This window comes from Prinia subflava, chromosome Z (assembly GCF_021018805.1).
Source record: "Prinia subflava isolate CZ2003 ecotype Zambia chromosome Z, Cam_Psub_1.2, whole genome shotgun sequence".
In the NCBI taxonomy this organism is placed as follows: Eukaryota; Metazoa; Chordata; class Aves; order Passeriformes; family Cisticolidae; genus Prinia; species Prinia subflava.
Genome location: NC_086283.1, coordinates 8,960,411 through 8,983,559, shown reverse-complemented (window position 1 = coordinate 8,983,559; position 23,149 = coordinate 8,960,411). Strand labels below are relative to the sequence as shown.

Sequence of the window (23,149 nt, the reverse complement as noted above, 5' to 3'; positions counted from 1 at the left end):
AGTTATTGCTAAAAGTAAGAGAACTCGTTTTAAATACTTTTCCCTAATGTGCTGCCAGTCTCTAGCATCTGCACTTCAAAAAACAAAGTTTAAGGGTGTATTGAACAAAGTTTCACGTGGTCTGATCAACACTGTACTCTCTTCTCTTGCCAGCTGGCAGGGGTAGTCTAAAGTGATTTCTAACAATGCCCATGTACCTTCCAAACATTTCAGATAAATGGAATTGTAACGTTATTTCAGTGTATGGGTCTCCAGTAGGTATCGCTTACCTTAAAATTAGATCCATTGCAGAGTTATTTGAAGGACGAAATATCCTGTCTGCTTGATATTCTGAACTATTTTTAAAGCAATTTTTTATATCAATGAAGATCTTGAGAACTGAAGTTTGGCTGGTGTTTGGATTGAATCCATTCTGCTCTTGCATTCAGTTTTACATTCCTAAAATAGTCAAGAAGATTTGAATGAAATTCTGAATGCTGTAAATGCTTTCAACTCGACACAATGACAAGTTTACAAGACTCCCTGCAGGGTTTGAGCTAATTTTAGATGTAATTACAATGGTGTATTTAACTGATTGTGTCTAATTAACACCAGAAATAATGGCTGGAGCTTTTATAATACTGAATCCATGTAAGCTCCTTTATTATTTTGGTGTAAATCTAAACCAGTTTAATTCATCTGCAGTATCTCTAGATCAACTGGATACTAAAAAGAAGTCATCTCTTCACTGCACATACTATTATATGAACCATTGTTCCATAAAGCATGAAACAAGCACAATTGCATTATAATCTATGGAAAAGTAACTTTTATTTTAACAACTTACAGGATGATGTCCTGTTTTCTACATCCTGTGGGGGGAATTAATTTCAAATGTTTATAGCATTTTTATTTCCTAAAAGGAAAAAATAAAAATACTGTGAAATATTTCTGCTGTTGAAATATTTGCTAGAATTACAGAATGGTTTGGGTTGGAAGGGTTCTGGAAGATTGTCCAGTTCCAACCTTGCCTTTATCCAATTCAAACAGAAATAATATGTGTCTAGTTCCTAAACAGAAGTAAACTTTTAGTCATGAATTTAGTTACTAAAACTGAATTTCATAGTAAGTTCATGAATTGTTTCTGCGCAGTCCCTGCAATTGAAAATATCGTGTGCAAACACAACCGTGCTCATGCTGAAAAGGGGCTTACCTTCTTATACTTTTGAGAGGTAAAATGTTTATGCAAACATTGCAGCACACATTGACATGAAAATACTTTGCTAATCATGCATAAACACTCTGGTCAGTCCTTTCCAGCTGCTTGAAAACTGTAGGAGACAAACTGTACACAATGCCATATTAAGACTTTTTGTCCTCATCAGCTCTGCAGTGCAATTCACCCATGCAACAGCAAATAGATAATCTAGGGAGGGGCATAAGGGAGTTTAGCAGGAAAGCAAAATTGGAGATATTTGATAGTGGCTGGTTTTGTTTCTTCTGGTGGTTTCTTCATGCTTTTCCTTTATGCCTGGTTGGAAAATGGGGCAGAGTACGGAATGACTGACAAGATCTGTGTGGTGAGAGTAAAAGAATTGATATGACCAGAGGCTTAAGCTGCATTCAGCTGGTTCTTAACACTTTAATAGAGTGATATCTTGAGTACTGTCAGTGATTCAGGTGCTAAACTTTATATTAATGCTTTCCTTACTTTTTCTCTGTGACCTATTAAGCATAAGTCATGTGGTGCCAGGTGTCAATACCAATAGCCAATTTTCCATCAAAAATTAAACAATCACAGAGCTAGCTGGTAGCAGAAGTGTCTCTCAAGAATGCTTGCTTAATGCAGGTCATGTAGCACAGGAGAGGGGAAGTACCTTACTCATGTGGAATCTTACATATGCATGGGTAAAAACCAAAATTGCCTGTTACAAAATAAGATGTAAAGAGATCGTCTGCTTATTTATGTAGCTGTGGCCAGCAAAGATAATCTCATTTGATTTCAGGTACCTGAAAGGTGGATTTCTACATCCGAATTGGTCGTCTAAGCTCTCTGTGCAGCCAAATGAGAGTTAGCACTTCCAGGCTGTGGTGCTTCAATGATGCTGAATCATCCTCAAGAGGATCCTGTTGCTCCAGTCTGATTCCAGAGAATTTCAATGAGCATCTTTGGAAATAGCAACATTCACGCAGGGACTGGACTCAAATACATAGTACTGTTTGTATTCCTGTAGAAGGGATTCCCTTCTACAGAAGGGAATCTTCTACCTCATTGCTCAAGTTTGTTGTATTGTCCTAGTCTTGCAAGAACTCAGTCATGTGCATAATACTTATTTAGGTAATACCAAAGGGTTTTTTTTGATTGTGGAACTTTAAATGTTGAATGGAGAGATATACAGTAGCAAGACCTATTAGCAAGATTATGCATTCTGGGTAATATAAGAAGGTCTAGAATGTGAGAACAATTCTTCACTGAAAAAGTATAATACCTTCCCTTTTTAAAATAATAACTCAAGTGATTTATATACCATGTACATGATTTAATTTTAAAAATTTTTTAAAGTAATAAAACACATACCTCATTCAGAGATAATTCAGACTATATTCTTGCATTATTTTTGAAAGCAATATTATTTCAGTTGTTCTAATGATGAATGTAAATGAGAGGGCCAAAACTACAGGTGATTTGTTTTAATTAGTTGATTGTGCTATTAATCATTCTTATCACCTGCTTTGCCATTTCATGTATTATTTATATAAACATTCATAAATACTTGTGGACTGTTTTCATGTTGGCTATTTAATTTTCTAGAAATTGTTTGCTTTTGTCTTTCATTTTGCATCTGTAGCTGTAAACATGAAAGCTGCTCATAAGAAAAGGGAAGATTAATTTTCTGTGTGATGTAGCTTTAATTTGCAGCTACTTCCTTCTTTCCGCCTTCCCTTGTGTTGGTCCATTCTGCCATGTATAATGTAATCTTTTTACTATTCTTTACCCTGGGAGAATTTTTTTAACATGTCATACAATTTCCAAACTAGGTTTTGCTGCTTGTGCTGATTTTTAAACACCTATAGCTACCACAGCAATAAATCTTTACTGTGGTTTACATGAGGAACTAAACCGCATGGCCACATCCTTACTCAGGAGTATCTGTTATTCCCATGAAAACTTACTTCCACCTAAGCAGCAGATTTATTGATGTCCAATGAAGGGAGGAGTTTGGTTTTGTTGTTTTAGACGGTTTAGGAAATAATTAATTTCAGTGTAAGGCTGTCTAGAAAGGAGGGCTTCTGCTCAGCTGACATTACCTCAGAGAGAGAGCCCATTCTAAAAACTTTCCGTGGAAAGATCTAAAAGACACTGTAAATGACTTATTTGCAAATGCCTTATTTGTGTTCCCTCCTGGTTTGTTTTGCTTTACTTTAAAATATTCAGACCTTGAAGAAATTCTTTTTCTTGTCTGTAGTTCTTTTATCTTCTTCTATGACTTTTGTAATAATAATTGTGAATTAGAAAAGGCAGAAAGAAAAATATTGAAATATAATGTGCTGTTTTGTGTTTCCTCAGGTCTTACTTTTCTTAATCTAGGAAGAAAAACACTGGATTTAAACCAAATAGTTATGTAAAGACAGAACTAATTAATCCTGTGTAGTTTTTGCCACACTGATCTTTTAAATTTGTATGGATATGTTTCCAAATATAAACATTAGTATTTGCATTTATAATTTAACTTGTCAGTCTCTGGGATAGGACTGTGAAATTGTGTACGTGGGTGTAGATGTAAAGAAACACTAAGTAGTTTTTCCGAATGTAAACATTAATATTTAGCACTAGGACATACTTTGGAAGATTAGAAATTTTTAAGCATCTAGTCTAACCCCCTGTGCAATCCAATAAACTTTAAATTACAAGGGAAGTGCCCAGTGCTTTGTCTAGTTGAGTTTTGAATGCAGTTTCTCTGGGCTGTAATCCAGAGTCTGACCATCAACAAAATGAATTTTGTTTTTCCATTTATGTAGGCAGAATTTTCCTTGCTTAAACTTTTGAATATATTTTCTTGTCCTTTTCTTGTGAAGATACATAATGTGCCAATCTTATCTGTTATCAATAATGTTGTCTCAGAATATAAATTTAGTTGTCAAATCCAGTTTCATTCCTCACCACATGTGGTAAAACAGCTTTGAGAAGTACTACTTACAAAACAGTGGATAATACCTAATGACTCCAGTATTTTTTATTTATATGTGGAGTTCTGTATTTTCAATGCTTATTTAATTGAAATTTGGTTAACATTATCAGTCAACTTTTTAAATCAATGTTATACATTCCCCACTATATTTTCTTCCTTTAATGTCTAAAGTAAATGTCCTTTTAAATATATACTCTAGTAGATTTCTGATATGTAATGACTAAGGTGTTGTAAGGTAGTTTTTCTCACTCTTATATGGTTTTATTTAGGGGTTATATTAAATTGTCCATTGCAAACACAAGAGGAGGGCAAACACAGAAATTCTTGTTTTTCGTGTGTGTGAAAGCAGACCCCAACTACACAACTGTGTGAACTGTTCTGAAAAAAAGTAAGGTTACACTCAGCTCAGGATTTTCCTGTTTATTTTTTGGTACAAATTCTCTGAGGTCAAATCCTCCCCTGCAATTTTTCCTAGAGAAGTTTAATTTGCAAGTGGCAAGAGATGAGGCTGCTCTGCATCTTGTCTCTGCACTACCCCCATTCAATTAAAAAACCCCTAAATATACCCTAAATGTCTCAGACAGACAAGTCCAAACTGATACCCAAGTCTCCTAACTATTCAAGAACAGCTGTAATCTTTTCAGTCCTTGTGATACACTAGCCACATGAGTGTATTTTACCATAGTGTGGCTGCCTGAGTTGAAATTGCTTTCACTTGTTCTCCTTGAGCTGAAAATTACTTATTCAACAAGTATGTTAGTGAGAGCAGGCTGTACCATTCCTAAAGAAAAAAAGGCTTTTACCATACTTGCAAGGAATAGAAGAAGTAGCTTTACAGTTCCTCCTCTAGAGGTAACTTGTGTTTTTTACATAAAGTTGCATAAGGATAATAATATAGAAATGTCAAAATAGAGTTCTGCTTAACATCTTTAACCTCAGAAATACTGATAACCAGTGAAACTTATAACAATTGCTCCCCCAAGTATGAGAGCTTAAATTTCTGGGGAATGGGAGCATTTTTCTATAAAGTTGCTAAATATAAATGGGAATAAAGTGGTGATAAAACAGGTTTTTATCCCATAACAACACGAAATATTGCCAATTAGTAATCATAACCATCGTCACATTTTGATGATGAAAAAATAAGATTGTGTACTTTTTAGTTGCTCTTTGACATCCACCAAAAGAGCTTAATTTTAACCTCTTCCTTAGTGAGAAAAAAATAAAATAGGTTTTTACTTGATTGTATGGGATTAAATCACTATGGTTTATGTAACTATGAAGGAAAATGGACCACTAACCTACAGGAGTTTTGAAAAGCTGTCCTTGTTGCTGACTGGACTGCTGGTGGTGTCCCAATTAAATATGTATTGTGTTCTTTGGTAGCTGCTTAAGCTTCTTTTATGTCTTGGCCCCCCATTATGGATAACAGTATATTCACCCACTTTTTCAGTGTGTTTTCCAATAGTACCTGCAGGTCCCAAGCACAGGACACAGTAAAAAGGGTCACCTGTTTGACTGGGAAGCTGAAATGGATTCTACTCCCACTAAACCTGGTGAATGTTTGTGGCCAACTTAGAGGGAACAGAGAGCTTGAGTGAGAATTTACCAGTCTAAATAAAGAGCACAAGAGGGGAGGGAGCTTTTCTCAGGGGTCTGGAGTTTTTTCCTTGTTTTGCTATAACCTGTTGTGGAACACTTCTGTTTCTTGCTTCATTTGCAGTCACCTGGAGCCTTTACTTCAAATATAAGCTAAACCTCATGCTCCGATTTTATTATTTCAGTTCATATCTCTTATAAATAAAGATAACAGTCAGCATTGTTAGAACCTATAGAATTTGTAAGTGTCATTGTTAGGATTATTACACTATTAGTAGAAGAGCTCTCAAAACTAACTCTTGAAATTTCTCAATTGCTGAATTCCTAACTCTAGTATTTTTTCATTCAGAAGATATCAGTAATAGTAGTGTAATAATAGTAACATCAGTGTATATGCAAATCAATTAAGTACTTATCAGCCAGGCAAGGCCTGTCATTGCTCCCTGGTAATCTTCACCTGAATGGTCTCCTCTGCCATCCCTTCTATTTGCAATTCCATTCACTAAATTAGTGTGTTGCACCTTGTTGTTTCCTGGAGACAACCTCTGCCTGTCTTTCTCAGGAAAAGCTTCCTCCTCCTGACAAATGAGAGTTACAAGTTGCTCCCCAGCCTCTGGGCAGTGGAAGGAGGAGGAGATGGCCAGAGGGACAGTAACAGAGTGGAATAAAGTGTTGCAGGAGCACTGGGCAAGAGGCAAATAAGACTAACCTGCAGGCTCCACTCAGAGCCATGTTGCATTTGGGCTGTGCACAGAGCTGAGAGCAGCTGGTGTGGAACAGATCTGACAACAGCAATAAAATTTCCATCTTTCTTGGGTGGATGCTGGAAGGACAGATTCATGCATGAGCCTAGACATTCATTTCCTTCACAGCTGAAACATGTTAAAACTAACTGTCCCTTCTCCTGCCAGTGGGAGTGGATCTAGAATATGATGAGCAGGTCTGCCCTCCCGGACAGAAAGCTAGCTCTGACAACAAACAGCTCTGACAACAAGCAGTTACAAAAGGTGAGTAAATCCATCTTTACCATGCTGTGACTATAAAGCAGGTGCAAACTGCTTCACCAAGTAGTCAGATATATAGCTGTGCTCATACTTGTGAGAAAAATGGGACAAACTATGTGTAGATTTGACTTTCTCTTTACAGAAAATAAGTATGTAATATTCCCATTTCTTTGGATAAAGATTTATGTAGGGATTGCAGCTCATTATCATTATAATCATGATATTAAAATATTTGAAGACAATATTTCCCCTCTGTGACAGTTACTGCATGATCTGATGGAAAAGATTCCTACATCAACAGTGAAATGACAAAAAGAACAAAAGCATTTGACTTTCTATTAGACTGCCCCAAAGCAGTAAAATATTTGAAGGATTTGCTGTCTATTTATAGTGCCATTTATACTCACTAGTTCAGTAAGAAATGTAGCTGTCTCCAAGCAGTGCGCAAGATAAATGACAATGGACTTTCAGCCTGCAACATCTCTTAGTGCCACCATCAGTACATAATAACAAATCAAAAACAAAAAGAAGAGAAACAGACTTTGAAAACTGCACAATGGTGATGAGTTGAAGGGAACCTACTTTTAATTTCAGAAAAGGGCAAAATGAATTTTTACTGGTTTCTAAATGAGGAGTGATAGTTGATCTTATGACATTTAATTCCCATTTATTCAAAACCTAAATCATACATAATACATAGAATAATTTTGAAATGATAAGTGATCAGTTAGGATTTCCATTATGTCTGAGGAAAAACAAATTGGCAAAAATTTGAATGATTGGAATATGCTCACGTGTGGTGTGTTGGTCTGCAATCAGAACATGGCCTTCTGACACCCAGAGCTTTTCTTGTCATGTGGCCAGAACATCTGGAAGCACAGAGATGTCATTTTAAAATGATACTGTTAATTAATAAGTTGCTTTTACAAGAAATTAAAAATTCTTGGGAACCACTGATTGTATGTAGAAGCAAATAGAGAACAAATAGTAGGTGGAAGATAACTTTTACACACTGTTTTCAGTGCAGTATTAGAGCATCCTTAGGCTGTCATTTTTGTCCCCCATGTACTTGGTGTGGCTGTCCATCACTGTGAAAGTCTACAACAAATAAAACAGTCACCATGTTGTTCTGTATTTGTCAGCTACTGGTATAAAATGAGTGAATGTGGAAGGGTAAATTGGAATTATAGGTAGAAAAACACTGAATTTTGCTCTCATTTTTTCTTTGTATCTAACATCATGTAAACGTCTATTTTCTTCTCTTTTAAGGGGAAATATATGGCTAAAAATTAGCATATCAAATTGCTGTATCAAGAGTAAGGTTAGGCTCCTCTGCTGAAGAAGTAGCTCAAACACAAAGTAGAACATGCTGAGTGTTGAGATCTTGTTTGTCCCAATCCAGATTTAATTTGCTGTCTGAGAGACAGGCAGCCATACAGAGCTCTTGTCAGTTCATTTATCTCAGCATTTCTCTCACTGGTGGTGACTCCTCAACTGCCAAAGTGTCCCCAGCTCTTCAAAACCAAATCAGCATATGTCCTGAGGATGCTGGCGCTATGGGAGTACAAACTGGAGTTATTGCTGTAGGGTAGTGTGTTGCTGATAAATTTTGAAGTGCCAAATGATTGTGTGAGATTAATAAAAATCAGGATATCTTTGACAATTAGCACAAGCATCTCCCTGTGAGCTGTTTCCATGGTGACCCTTTATACTGGCACCCTGGGGGTGTGAGAGGATGGAGGGGAGTGGAAGTAACAGTTAAACCTGGGGAGCAAGCAAACAATACTTGAGAAGGATATCAGTAAAGACCTGTCTTGTTTTTGAAAGTAATCCAAAACTAAGTGACTTGCTTTGATCCAGTGGCAGTGTGGAGAAGGGCAGAGAGGCATAGTACAAGATAGGAACTGCTGTTTTGCTGGAAGTTTCTCTTTAACAAAGGCCCTCTTATATCATGTGAAACAGAAGCACAGAAAATCTAGACACATCTGGATAGGAATGTGCTGGAGAAGAGAGGAGACTGACTTTGTTTTATTTTTGGTTTTGTTCTTTTTATTTGTGCAAGGATCATATAGTAATTAACAGAAATGCTTACATGTAATTTATCAATGACAAGTTGCCTTTGTTATAAATGTTTAAATAATTCCAAATTACTAAATGATTTTATTAATTTTCAAGAACTGACAAACAAAATTTAGGTTCAGCCAACAATTGGAAGTTCAGTGTCGAGTCCCGGGATTGGCACTGGGTGAACCTTAGCTATGACCTCTAGTGCACTGTAACTCCCCCGTTCATCCAGTGCCAATCCTGGGACTCGACACTGAACTTTGGATTGTTGGCTGACCCTAAATATTGTTTGTCAATTCTTCAAAATTAATTTGGAATCATTTATTAATTTGGAATTGGCTAAACATTTATAACAATTTTGGTGCCCAACGTGAGGCCAGTTTTTGGGGTCTGTGGTCCCCCTTTTTCCATCCAGGAGGCACCCCACTGATTCAGCGGCTTGGCGGAATGGGGAGAATTCACAAGACCAACTGGCCACCGAACTAATCAAATCTAAGCCACAATCAAAGGGGTTAGGATAAAAGCTAGCTTGGGGGGCTCTCAGGAACTCAGAGAAGACCCAGGGAAGGGATCTTCGGGAAACCGCGGTAAATTTTCACTTGTAAAATTCTATGTGCACGAAGAATCCACACAAGAAAAGAGGAACTGTGAGTGCTGTGTGGTTGAGTGGGGAGAGACCAGGTGTGAATGAGACGTGATATTATCACAAGTGGGGACCCTGGGTCGCAGTTCCATTGTTCTGTGAGGAACGTGGTAGGCTGAAGGAGAAGTGAGTGCTGTCTGTTCATGTGAAACGCCGAACCTTGGTGGGTTGGGTAAATCGGTCCCTGGAGGCTAAAAGGGAAGGGAATGTCCTTAGGAGTTCAGGACTGATAAACCTTTTAGCCTGAGACCAGGTAAGGTCCAGGAAACACTAGGAAATTGAGAGCCCATAGCCAGACAAAACCCCAATGGTCGGTCCCCTGCTGGGCTAGTAATCCGGCAATACCAAGTTGCGACTTGGGAAAATAGGATACTGAATAAAATATAGTTTCATTCAAGACAGGAATGAACCCTCTTCACAGCAGAATAGGTGAAATGGGGTTCTACCAAAGTAAGGTTCAGGAAAATCCCTTGGGAGAAACCACTAATGAGGGCATTCCTGAGATCCCATGGGGAAGTCCACTGGGATGGTTGCTGGAGTGTTGGCAGGAGTGTCCTGCAAGGAAGAGAAAATCTGAGGAAAAGATGACACATTTTTGCATGGAGGTCTGGGGAGGGAAGGAAATAAGGAAGCATGTAACTTGGTCTGTGTTCTGTACATTTGAGCAATGGACTTGTCAGGCTTCATGTGCATATGTGAAGAACAAAGAAAAGAGGGAGTACAAGGAGTATGAGTATGCCCAGATATGGGAGAGCACAAACATTAGGCTGTACCCGATGGAAACTACCCAGGGGGACACATGGGATCCCTTAGATAACTTCCCTCCACCATACTCAATACTCACACCCTCACCTGCAAAAACCCCAGTCCCTCTCCCGGTGTGGAATTGCATTTTATTGAAATGGTTTGCTCTGTCTCACGCCTGGAAAGTGTATGGTTTATCCCAAGTCTGTAACCTCCCCTGCAATATCGTGTATCTCTAATCCCATTGGCCCGAGAATCAATCCGCGCCCACTTCCAATCTCCCTGTTAAGGGTGCAGAAGGAGGGGGCTTTCCCTCTTGCTCCGCAGGCCTCTGGAGGCTCTGCCGCTCTCCCCTTCCCTCTCTCCTTCCCTCTCTCCCCCTCCTTCCCCCTCTCCCTGAGTAACCATGCTGCCTTCCTAGAGTCTGACTCCAATTAAATCCTCATCTAAACAGCACCTCACCAGCCATCTGAAGTCTCCTTGCCTGTCTGCATGCAAATACCAGTGAACATAGGGCCTGGGGGGGCCCCCCGGGGAAACCCCCCGAGGACCCCCCCAAATCTGCACTGCAACACCCCTGCATCTGCAGGAGACCCACCCCGATCCTTGCAGGCAGCAAAGGCTCCTCCAATGGCAGCCTCGGTGCCGCTGCTTGAGAGTCAGATTCCACAAGTGGAATTCCAAACTCTGCTAATGCCCCCTCCACAGCCCGGAACTCTCCCACCCTCAGAAGAACCGCCTCCCGAGAGGGACTTGGCCTCTCTTCCCAGCCCCAGCCCACGCACATGCACTGACTCATCTAAACCAGCTGCCACATCCCCAGTCAGGAGGTCACGGCAAAAAGGGAAGAAAGCTAGTGAGGAAGAAAGCGAGAATGAGGAAGACTGGCACAACAACCTACTTCCCTTAAGGGAAGTGCCAACTGCCCCCGGCATTATTGTGTACGTGAACGTGCCCGTTAATACTGCAGATGTAAGAGCTTTTAAGAAAGAAATGGGAAGAATGATGAACGATCCCTTGGGAGTCGCGGATAGGCTTGATGAATTCCTGGGCACAAGTGTCTATACCTATGATGATATAACGGCAATCTTATGATCATTATTCAACCATGAGGAAAGGGAGTTGATCAGACAGGCTGGGATAAGGGAATGGGAGTGCCAAAATCCCCAGGCCTCACCAGGAAGTATAAAATGGCCCAGTCAAAACCGAGATTGGAGTGCCCAGACTGAGGATAATCCACGAAATATGAGTGATTTAAGAAACATTGTGATACAAGGTATAAGCGAAGCAGTACCGAGAGGCCAGAACATTAGTAAAGCATTCAATGAATGTCAGGGAAGGGATGAAACACCTTTGGAGGGGTTGGGCAGATTAAGAAAAAGACTGAATTTGTGAACGGGGGAGTTACAGTGCGCTAGAGGTCATAGCTAAGGTTCACCCAGTGCCAATCCCAGGACTCGACACTGAACTTCTGAGTGTTGGCTGAACCTAAATTTTGTTTGTCAATTCTTGAAAATTAATAAAATCATTTATTAATTTGGAATTGGCTAAACGTTTATAACACCTTTGTATACCTAGACGAAATTATGATCACAGGAAATCATATATGGTAGGTCTCAGAGCTGTGTCGTAGACTTCTTCAGGCTCAAAGTATATTTCATCATGCAAAGGATGGTGCAAAAAGTGTGGGGGGAAAGTGTTACTGTTCTTTAAATGTCACTGCATACTTGTTTCACTTCTTTCATAACCTGTGGAGTGTTCTTTGAGGTGTTAGCTTGCAGTGCCACATTTTGGTAGGTGCTTCTGCTGGTAACTTAATGACAATAAACTTCAGGAAATGTTTTAAAAAGTACCTGTTGTCTCAGCATGGATAAAGAAAAGCTGGGAAGGTAGAACCTGCATAAGGTCACTGTTTCAATGCAAAAGCAAGAATGGATGGGGAAGAAGAATCATACACATCTGAATTTGTGTTACTCACGTTTCACTCATTAATACCAACCGATTAGCAAGTTTCTAGGCTTCTTGGCAGAAAATACCAGTCATGACCTCACCCTGCACTTTCAGGTTCTGTTCACAGTGTCCCACAGGGTGCTGAGGTATCGCAGGTCCTTGTGGTGGTCAGCTCCTAGTGCCTCCTCAGCAGCCCAAAATAAAACTGTGAAGCATTGCTCCTGCCAAGCTGTTAACTGCTGCTGCTACCTCTGCTCTGTAAACAAACATAAATACAGACTACATAGAGCTACTAAGCAACCATCACTGGGCAGTCCAGTGTCTGCCTGATATGTACACTGTTCACTCACTGTGGGCATTGCATTGTTTCTGATCAGGCTGCTTGACACTTAAAATGCATGATAAAGCCTCTTTAAAGTTAAATCTTGTTTTTCTTTGTACTCGTTTTAACTTTCTAATCATGCAAGTATGGTTATATTAACTGTGATTAGTGCAAGTAGTTCCTTGCTGGCTCTTGACTGAGATCAGATGGCAATTAATCATACTGAGAGAAAGATAGGTGGGCTGGAGAGCATCCAGCCCTGCCTTTGGGGTCAGCTGCAGCAGTGCTGCTCTGTAATTTCTAGTGAGCTAAATGAGCATGTCAAATGAAAGATGCTGCTGCTGCTAATGGTTTTCTGTCTGAGAGCTTGCCTTCAGAGCACTTCACAGACACTAATTAAAAAACCACTGGAAAAGGCTTTGCCTACCCATTGATCTATATGTTGTGTCTGCTTTTTATGAATAAAAAAAATCATTGCAGAAGAACTATCTTCCTGCAGAGGAAATCAGCACAGAACTGAGATTATCGACCAGGACTTTGTTCCCTGTATTGTGCTCAGATGTCTTGTTATACAGGGATGATCCAGTGAAAATGCAGTTATGAATACCAAGACACAATCCTTTTAAAAATAAGTAAATAAAAATGCACCATCTATTTCCAGAAGCAACTTTCCTAAGTGAGAATGCTTGCTTAGTTCCCCAACTTTATTCTCCTTTCAAGTCCCGGCAACTAGTGGGGGGAAAAAAAAAACCAAGTAAGACAAGTTCTTTGCAGTTGGTCTCCACCAAGTCTTTTTGCCTGATAACTATTTTTAAAGTCTGAACTCTGAACTCAAACATGTGTATCAAACGATTCATTATTTTACTAAATGCAAGTCTCAAGTTGGCTCTTTATTTCACAAACTCCTTCTGAATCTTATAATGGACTGGGTTGTGGAAGTAAAAGTGGTTGATTTTTAAAAAAATTTCAAATAACATAATGCCTCTCTCTAGCTCCTTTGTAATCAACATTGCCTGTCATTTTCCTCTGGTATAAGAAGTGACTTTATGGTTAAATTTTGTCAAGATGTCAGGTATTTCTTTCTGTACTATTGTTTCAACCTATTAGTATTGTAATAAGTGTTGAACATTGTGTCTTCCACTGTGTAATCACCTCTTGCATAGCCCAGTGCCTTTGGCATTAATTTAATGAATAAGATGGAGTAGAAATTTTTCAAAATTCTGTGGCGAATTTAACAGTCTGTGTATGTGAGTGATTCCTGTTTTGGAGCCTTCATGTTCAAGTGTAATTCTCACTTCTGCTGAAATGATCTTTGTAGAGGATTTTGGAGTCACTTCAAGAGAAGGTATATCAGAAAAAAAATAATTGGAGGTTTCATTGTGCAGCCTAACTAATGTTCTAATTAATGGGATACGGGTTTTGTATCAGTTATAATCATGTATTACTGCAGAAACTTTTTTTCTTTACTCTTTGTGTAAACAACTTAATCCTGATGACTTGACACTGCCAGTGTCACAGGTGTACAAGTGACCTTAGCAAGGCATGCCACAGATTAAATGGTGTCTGAATTTATAGAGTTTACTGTGCATGTAACAGACACACAATACAATCTGATGCCCAATGGCACCACCAGACAGAAACCATGTTTTGAACAATCCTAAACTGTTGTGCAAACATGGGTACCTGGTCTGGTGGAAAAGGTGAAGAAGTCTGCATGTTTGAAAAAGGGGATGGGAGATCTTAACTGAATGAGGAAAGGAAAACTGGATATACAGAGAGAGAAATGAAAAGCCATTATTAGAAAAAGAGAGGGAAGAAGAGGATAAAAGTGTGAACAGACAATAACTATGAATATATAGAAAGAGTGTGGGAGAGCACAGAGGATGGAACAAACTGCTTAGAAAAGGAGGGAGACTATTATTTACCTACTACTGACTCTGGCTTTATAAGGGTTTTTTTGTTGTTGTTCACATAGGTAAACTACAAGAAAGCTGTGAGAATATAATTATATATATATATATATATATGTATATATATATTTATATGTATGTGTGTGTGTGTGTGGATAAGTGTCCCAAAATAAAAGATGATTAAATGTACAAAATCACATTCTCAGAAGTTAGGAAATGGTAATGATCCTTGAGCTTAATCAACCCCACTTGTGTATGGTCTTAAATTACAATTATATATGACTGATTATTCAAAAGTAATCAGATAGCCTCCGGATTTTATTTAATTAAACAGCATTAAACACTTTTTATTCTATTCTATTAGTAAGGGCTTAAATATTCTCACTTGACCTGGCAATCTAAAGGTAAAACTAAAGTAGCTCTATTTTCAAGGTATTTAGAAATAATTTCAGATGCCAGTATGTCTTTAGAGAGAGCACACTACTCCCTCTGACACTTGACTGCATTTCTTCTTATTAAAGTGTCATTCCAGGATATTAGGTAATTTCCTCACCAGCAGAAGATAAAAAAATCAGAACTGTTCTCTTGAACTTCTCTTTTGCTACCTTTCAGGAAAAGAATAAAAACCCAAACACTACGTTCTTTTCAAGTAATCATCAACTCTGTCACAAATATCTATTGTCAGCCTTTCTGGCATGGCTGTGTGCGAGGCTGACTTCCCAGAACAGCAACAATCCACTAACAGAAGTTTGTATTGCAAAAAGAAGCCAGATGTTCAGGTGACTTAATGGGGATGGGAGGCAAACTGTTTTTCAATTGTCATGGCCTGCAACATCCTCTTGCAATTCCATTTATTCCTGTCAAAAATTTTTCTTCCTTCCCCTCTCTGATTGGTAATAAAACACATTGGTCTGTGGTATCCTCTTCCTGCAACCCAGGTTTTTTCAAAACTTCTGTGTTCAGTAGGTTTTAATCATTGCTGTGGGTGGTACTTTCATGGAGAAGTTATTGAAGGAAGTCATGTTGATGTGCCAGGAGATGAAATAAATGAAATTTTTAATGGCTGATGCTATAGCTGAAGAAAACAGGAGTCCATTCTAATGCTGGAACTTTGACTTATAGGTAGAAATTACATGGATCCATAGCAGAGAAAACCAGCTGATTATGTGTTGTGTGCAACTAAAGCACAATGAATAAGCAACAGGCCCAGCAGAGTTGATTGAAATGATTTTACTGTTTGGTGACATTTAATTTAATGATGAAATTGTGGACTTCAGTGTTTTGGAAATGCAGCTGCAGCAGCTGATGATTTTCACAGCTACTGTAGAAGTTTTAGCTGGCAAGAACAGTCTTTTATGTATTGCTGTTGCAGTTGAACTTCAGGTTGCCAAAGTAACTTGTTAGTTATGTTTGGATAAAGCCTGTTTTGAAATGACCCAATGCAATTTAGGAAGATTATTTATTTAAGTAACAGAAGGAAAACTGAAAAGGTGTTAAGATTGGGGTTGTGTAATAGGAACAGTTATATAGTTGCTTTAGATTTGTTAATATGAAGTGTCGTACAGTGATTTCATTAATCTGCAGTTCTTGTACATAGCACTATGAGACCAGGTATTAGAGGCCTGCAAGAAGGTTCTCGGCTTAGATTAAAGATCCTGATATTAGAAGTGTTGTCCTTTTGTAATAAATATGGAATGTTTATTCGTGTTCTTATGGATCATGGTATGTTAAAAATCATAAACAACCACTGTAAATATGTTATATGAAAATGTAACCTTAGTTCCAGCCAGCCTTGGAATTTACTAATCCCGAGGCAGGCACCACCCTAGATTTACCATTTAAGAAAAGACAATGAAATGTGGAGAACCTGGGCACAGTCATTGGCATCAGAATGGAGGACACATTAAGATAAACAATCACTCCTTCCTCCTGTGGACAGCAAAGCCATCAGGGCACAATCATCGCCTGGATCTCTAGAGAAGAACGCCCTTCCAATCACAAACCTTGGTTTCCATTCACCCATGGGAAGCCCGAAATAGGCACTGGTCCTTACCGGAGGAAACTCCTTTCAGCAGACCAGTGATGACGATGAATTCGAATAACCAGTCCTGGGAACAAAGAGACTGTGGGGAAATCTTGTGCCAGGGGCAAAATAAAGTGTATAAAACCTGAGCCCCAAACGAGGCAAATTTGTGAACTTTGGGGGGGCTGCAGTGTGCTGGAGGCTGCGTCCCTGTTCACCCTTTGACGATCCCAGGTTTACTGTCAGTGTAACTCCGCTGGGGGTTTTTACTGAAATTCTGTAACTGGATTTTTCAATAAACCAAATCATATTTTCAATTGGAATATTGGATTGGCATTTATAACAATTTTCTTTATAACATTTGTGTAACATGTGAAAAGGTGCTTATATATCATAAAGCTTTTCTGTCCAAGCCACTGTTCTCCTTCGGCTTCTTCTGGTCTGTGTTTATGTAGCCCACCAAGCACAACAGGATGGAGCTCAAGTGCTGTATTTTAGAAAAAGACATACTGTGCACAGGATGACTTTTGCAGTGCACTAAGGTGCAGTTTTACATGGTTATGGTGGTTGAAAACTGAGTTAAGCAGAGGGTCCATAGGTCCTTTTGAACCTCCAAACCCTGTGAAAGGGCTTTGTGTGGCTCTGGGCTGACGTGTAGGTGTGTTTTCTGAGCACCACTAGTTCTCAGCATCACTATACTTTCAGCTGGGAGAGAGGGGAGCTCATTGCTGACCCTGTAATAAGCAAAGGCTTGGAAAACTCCAACACTTATTAATTCCCCACAGCCATCTGAAAACTTTTGATATGTTTACTTCCTTCTGCAGGTAAGTCTTGCAAAGCAAGACTGCAAGACAAATTCCCTGGAGGAAAATCCCTCCCTGCAGGTAGCTATTACGAACTTCAAGTTGCTGCCTCGTTGCGTGCAGATGGCTGGTCTCTGCTCAGCTGTGGTGCCAGCAGCTGTCGTCACACCACACTGTGCTTTCCTCCCAGCCCCTGGGAAACCACTGTTTGGCTGGCAGCCCCACAGGTGGCACAGCAAGAGAGAAAGGGAGTTGTATGCACTGTTACCAGCTCAGGAAACCTTTCAAACCTCTGTATTTATGCATGCCTGTTACAGCAGCTTGTTCTCACTTGTGTTGTTGTGGTGCCACCTTGCCTCTTTCCAATAGCTTTTGTCAGATTTAAGGAAGGGTGTTGCTATGAGTTTTTCCTGGTTTGGCTGAGCGTTCATATTAAAGGAGAAGTCCGTACTTTCTCACGCTCTTTTAATGTAAACATCAGCTATGTTCTATAAACATAGCCATTGTTTTTACATTCCTTGCCGGGACAAACAAGACTGTGTGACAGTCCCCTTAACCAATGTAGTGTGGAGGTGGGAATTCCTTCCTCCAATCCACAGGCCTAATAGAAAAAGTATAAAAGTAAGTTTTTGTAAATAAACAAAAATTTTTTTGCCCTGCTGTTCTGTTGCACCCAGATCTGTGTTCCCAGTCTGTTTTCTGGCTAGGCCTCCATGGTGATAGAAGGGGAGCTGTGAGTCTGGATGATTCCTGCAGTAACCAGGCATGGAAACAGCTTGGTGGATCTTACCCACACTCAGCAGCACCTGCTGCCAGAGCTGTCCCCTCCTTTTAACAGTGTGCCTCAGCTGGCTTTAGGGCCCGTGGGGAGGAAGGATGGAACCTGCTTGGAGGTGCAGTGATGGCAGTAGTTCCTCTCCACAAGGATCCCTTCAGAGGAGGCCCTTGTTTCACAGGGACAAGAAGAAGGCAAACTCTCAGCCTTTCAGATTGTCCTCTTTATGCCCATGCCAAGGTCAGAGTAAGAGGCCTACCACTGAAGCCATGGAACTCCTGTTGTGCTCTTGAGTTTTTCAATCTGCCTTTCTGGTGGCAATCCCCAAAGCCATGCGACCTGAGCTGTGCTTAAGATTGTTGGTAGATTGGCTGTTGCTGAAGCCCCTTTAATGGCAAGCCAAGATTTTAGACACTTTGTTAAGACTTTTGTTGGTATGGTGCTGATCTGCATTTGCAATCTGATTTAGGGCATCCTGACAATGTCTAGACACCATGACTGTGATGTCCCTTTCAACAGCTGTTGGTAGGAACTTTTTTGGTATTAGTTTTTCCTGTGTGCAATCAGTGATTGCCTAGCAGTAAAATATAATAGCTCTCTAATGGCCTTTGTCTGCTCCTATGCTGTTGCTCACTATGAATGATGCACTCAGGAAAAGGAGTTTGACTTCTGAATGGGAATTTATTACAGAGAGGGAGTTGGCATTTTAAAAAAAGCTGGTTTGGTCTCTTCTATGAGGTGAAGAGGAAACACTTCCTCAGGCTGCCAGGGTTTCTTCTGAAGAGGAGTCTCTTGCAACAGCTTGGCCAAAGCTCCTTCCCCAGGCACAGAGGCATTTGACTTCTTGGCCAGGCTGGCACTGGGAGGGCTGCTCCTTTTCTCTGTGGGTTTTGCCTCAAGAAAGAGGCCTGTTTCTGTTTACGCTGCTGGGGGTAATCACAGCTTAGCATTGTGGCAGGCCAGGGACCCAAACTGTTCAATATCCTGTCACCAGCATTCCTGCCTCTCCAGTCTAAATGAAGGAGAGGCATCACATACGTGAGCAGTGCTACTTTGGGAAGCACTCCTTTACACGTGAATACAGCCTATCCAGGGATTAACTTGTTTGGGCAGTCTGCAGATCAGCTCTGTGCCCAGGCAAATGTCCTCCGACCTTGGGCAAATCTCTCAACCTTCTGACACTTCTCCATTCACATCCTCCTAGTAAAATGCGTTACGTGTCTTAAAATGCTGCTATGAAGTAGGCTGAAATACCTAGGTGTCTCGAAAATTCTGCTGTCGTCGGATTGGAGAGCTTGATCGGGGCTCCTCAGCGCTCGGCAGAATCACTGGGAATGAATCTACAGGACCCCCTGTGGTGGGAGTTAATTGTAATGAAGGGCACTAACAGCTTGATGTAAACACCAGCTAAAAATTAGCAACAAAAGGCATTTTACTACTGAGGTCCTTTTAAATGTCAGGCTATATGTGAGGAACCCCCACAGAAAAACAGTTCTGAAAGTTAAGAGCAGCAGATTTAAAGAAAATACACTGTTTTATTAAAAAAAGAATTGAGCTACACAGTGCACATTAACTTTAAATCCACCATTTTACTTGGATTTAAGTTTAACCAGCTTGCTACAGCTTTTTTTTTTCTCCCTCTTCCACCTAGATAGAGCAGCCCTAAAAACCAAGATGAATGATTCAACTGCTCTTGCAACTAGGAAAGCTATTGGAGATGAACCTTTCATGTAACGCCTGTGGCTCTCTGAGTTATCTCATATATCTGTCAATGTATTATCTGATAAATTAAGGCATGGTTTGAAAAAAATACCATTAGAAATTGTTCTTAAGAACCTTAGTTTCTACCTTTTTTGTTAGTATGAAGGTCCTCCCTAATGCTGTCACTCCCACTCCTTGCTGCTCTCTTCAGAAAGCAATTAATCAGGCTAAACATTTTTGGGAGATAAAAGCTTAGCCAGTGTTATAACCCAGTGGTTCTTGCTGTCTGGAGTTCATCTACCTTACAGCAAAGCATGGGTTTTTCTGGAGTTAAATGACTTGGTACCTCTAGGGCATGCCATGTATCTCTGCATAGAGTGGGGAGGGTGTTCTTGGCAGGAATCAGTCTCCATAGTAAGGAAAGAAAACCTCAGATACTCCTGTAGCAGACTGACTGAAGGTGCAGCCTTCTTGGCCTCTACAAACAGAGCCAAATTCTGCCTGGTTTTGGGAAAGAACTAAGTCTTTTGGAAAAAGACTAACTGTCTCCTCTTGGTCCAGTTTAACTCAAAATTCAAAACTCCTTCCCCTCCCACTCATGCTCCCCATAAGTCACCACCTCCTTCGTGTATTGCTGATGATGGAGCTGTTATTCCATGGTCAAAAATACTGTTCTCTTTGGTCCTATTAGCTTATCTCCTTGTAAGAGTCCAGCTAACAGTGGTTGTCACCCTTTCTCTCTAGCCTAGGTCAGCCCTCTTGACCCTTTCCTTTGCTAGAAATTTTTGCATCCTGAAGCAGAGGGACTGAGAACCTTTGTATGAGCATCTTCCTTCTGTCCCATTTCTGTGCTAAGACTTTCACAATGTGCCATCAGCAGTGCTTCATTAAGATACCAGAGGAGAAACAAGATGAATAGAAGGAAACAATGTTATTGACAAGCTGCCCTCACCTGTTGACGAAATCCAGTGGAATTAATGCAATTGTTTGAACTTGCAGGTAAAGTACTGGATTGTAGGATTTGTTGTTTTGGTTTTTTTTAATAATAGAACAGGAGGGCCAGAGAGGTGCAAGTGTGAGCACATGAATTTAAACTCTTGCTTCCTGCCCTAGGAATGAATTCTGGTGTGTATGGGAGAGAGGAAGATGCATATGGAATATCAATTTACACATCATGATCTCACTTTGAACTCTGTATTTAGTGGTGGTCAGCTTGATCTACGAGGGCACAATGACAGCAGTGAAATAGAGTATGAGCTACAACAAGGGCCTGATACTGAAGTGTCTTTTTAATGAGCCCACTTGCCAGCTTGCTCTTAAACAATCCTGAATTATAAACGTGCTTCACTTCTGGAAGATAATTTTTATTGTCCAAAAGAAGAACTCTGTGGCTTTGGGAAGGGTCGGGAGGGAGGCAGTGTGGTAACATGGAACCAGACTGCCACAAGGCAGGAGCAGAGAATTGCCATAAACTCTGTCAGACTTGCTCCTTTGAAATGCAAATAGCACCAGTGATCAAAGAGCTACAGAGGTGATTTTAATGATCTCTCCGGTTGCTTCTCAAGCAGACTGATCTAAAATGTCATAAATTTCCATTGTACTGTACGTACCTGGATTCCTTCTTATGAGTGCTAAGTGGTATTTTCCTTCTACTATCTGCTTTTCCTGCAGATCTTTTTTGATGTAAAATTACCTCTCTAGTTCAACCCAGAGATAAAGCATTGAAACAGAAGTAGTGATGAGCAGTCTATATTTGAGCAAAAATTTGCAGCAATTCCACAGGGAGTATGCTCACTGGGATGGCTTTTGAGCCAATGGAAGGCTTCCAAAAAATATGAAGTTTCCATGTAGGAAGAACTAGACAAGTATTAATAATTCTGTAGTATCGTCAGCAGACATTCACCAGGTAGTCAATACTCCTTGCCACTTGTATTACCGGGGCTCTCAGAAGATGCTGTCACTCTTAATTCCTTATGAGACCCTACCTCAAAGGGCAAAGCAGTGCATCTCACTTGAGATGAGTGGCTGAAGGGGAATTGTCCCAAAACTCACTCTTTTAAACTTGAAATATCTAGAGTCTAATGACTAAAAATCACAGCCCAAGCTCCATTGTCAGATTTTGGCAATGGTCCTTTTAACTTTACAAAAGTGAGAATTTGTGAAGCTTTGGATGTAGAGCATGAATGGTGAGAGACATCCTGCTCAGAGGGAGGTGCTGGCACAGCCCTCTGCAGTCCAGGAGAGCTCAGAGGGCCTCACTTAGGACCATTGTTTATAGCATCACAGGATGATGGGGTTTATTCACCCATAAATTTCCATCCTGACCCCATTCAGGTCCATGAGAAACAGTCCTGGAAAAAACACACACTATTCATGTATTAATCACATGATTGGTGTTCCAAGCTCATGTGCATCAGTGCTCACTGGGTTACTCTGCCCTTTTGTGAGTTTTCTGGAGAAGTTCTTGGCCCAGCTACAGCTCAAGTTTTATCTCCTTTGGAGCCTGTTCCACACCACTGCTAGTTTGGATAAGAGAGTTGAGCGCATCCATCACACCTTCCTAGGATTTATGCCCTCTTGGTGCCCCAATTACAATTTGATGTACCCTTGTGCTTGGCAAATTAAGGGAAATAATTGGTAGCTGGAGCCATTTGCCCTTTGCATCATGCCATTGGAATTGCAGGAAAACCCCAAGTTGCAGAGGTATAGTTGCACTGCTACTGAACCAAAATACTCATAGCCTGCAGAGACAGAAACCAGCTCAGGCTCCTTCCTGCCAGGAGAGTTCAGTTCCAGCACTGCTGTTGCCTTCTTCTCTCTCAGGACAGCTGAAACTTGGCAGCTCAGCCTATGGACTTTCCACAGACTTTTTACTGGGGAAACAATTCCTCTGTTGTCATTCAAAAGCTGTTAATGAAGTGTTTTGATCCCTCCAAATTTTGTCTCCACATCTGGACTGGCTTGGAAAGATGCATGGCTTTTATCTGGCTATCCATGCTTTTTTTACAGATAGATCTCTTAAACCTGGGATCTATCGAGATTCCTGTGTTGGCACCACTGACAAGGATATCCTTATATAATCTGAAAGATTGCTGGGTGAAGGATCACCTTTTTTCCTTGAGTTGGTGGTGGGGTTTTTTTGTGTTTTTTGTGGGGTTTTTTTGTTTGTTTTGTTTTTGTTTTTTGGGGGGGTTTGTTTTTGTTTTTGTTTTGTTTTGTTTTGTTTTGTTTTGTTTTGTTTTGTTTTGTTTTGTTTTGTTTTGTTTTGTTTTGTTTTGTTTTGTTTTGTTTTGTGTGTGTGTGTGAGATTTTTAAAGCCAATAGATATTCCTATGAAGTACTGTAAGGCAGCTTGTGACATAACAGATGCTAGAGATATGCTGGAAATCATAGTGTTTTGTCCTCTTCACACTCAATCTACCAGCAAACACCTCCCTTTAGC

At 40.1% G+C, this 23,149-nt stretch overlaps 1 long non-coding RNA gene across 2 annotated transcripts; it reads right to left on the bottom strand.

Annotated features, from left to right (window-relative positions):
- Positions 1–2,021: 2,021 nt before the first annotated feature.
- On the bottom strand, positions 2,022–12,413 carry LOC134564612 (uncharacterized). 2 transcript variants are annotated; one of them, XR_010083583.1, is made up of 3 exons: positions 12,275–12,413; positions 7,567–7,641; positions 2,022–2,119 (listed from the first exon to the last, which is right to left on the bottom strand). It is a non-coding gene; the product is annotated as an uncharacterized LOC134564612 (long non-coding RNA). The 2 variants fall into 2 exon arrangements; XR_010083582.1 differs by having other exon boundaries at positions 12,223–12,392.
- Between the last annotated feature and the right edge of the window lie 10,736 nt (positions 12,414–23,149).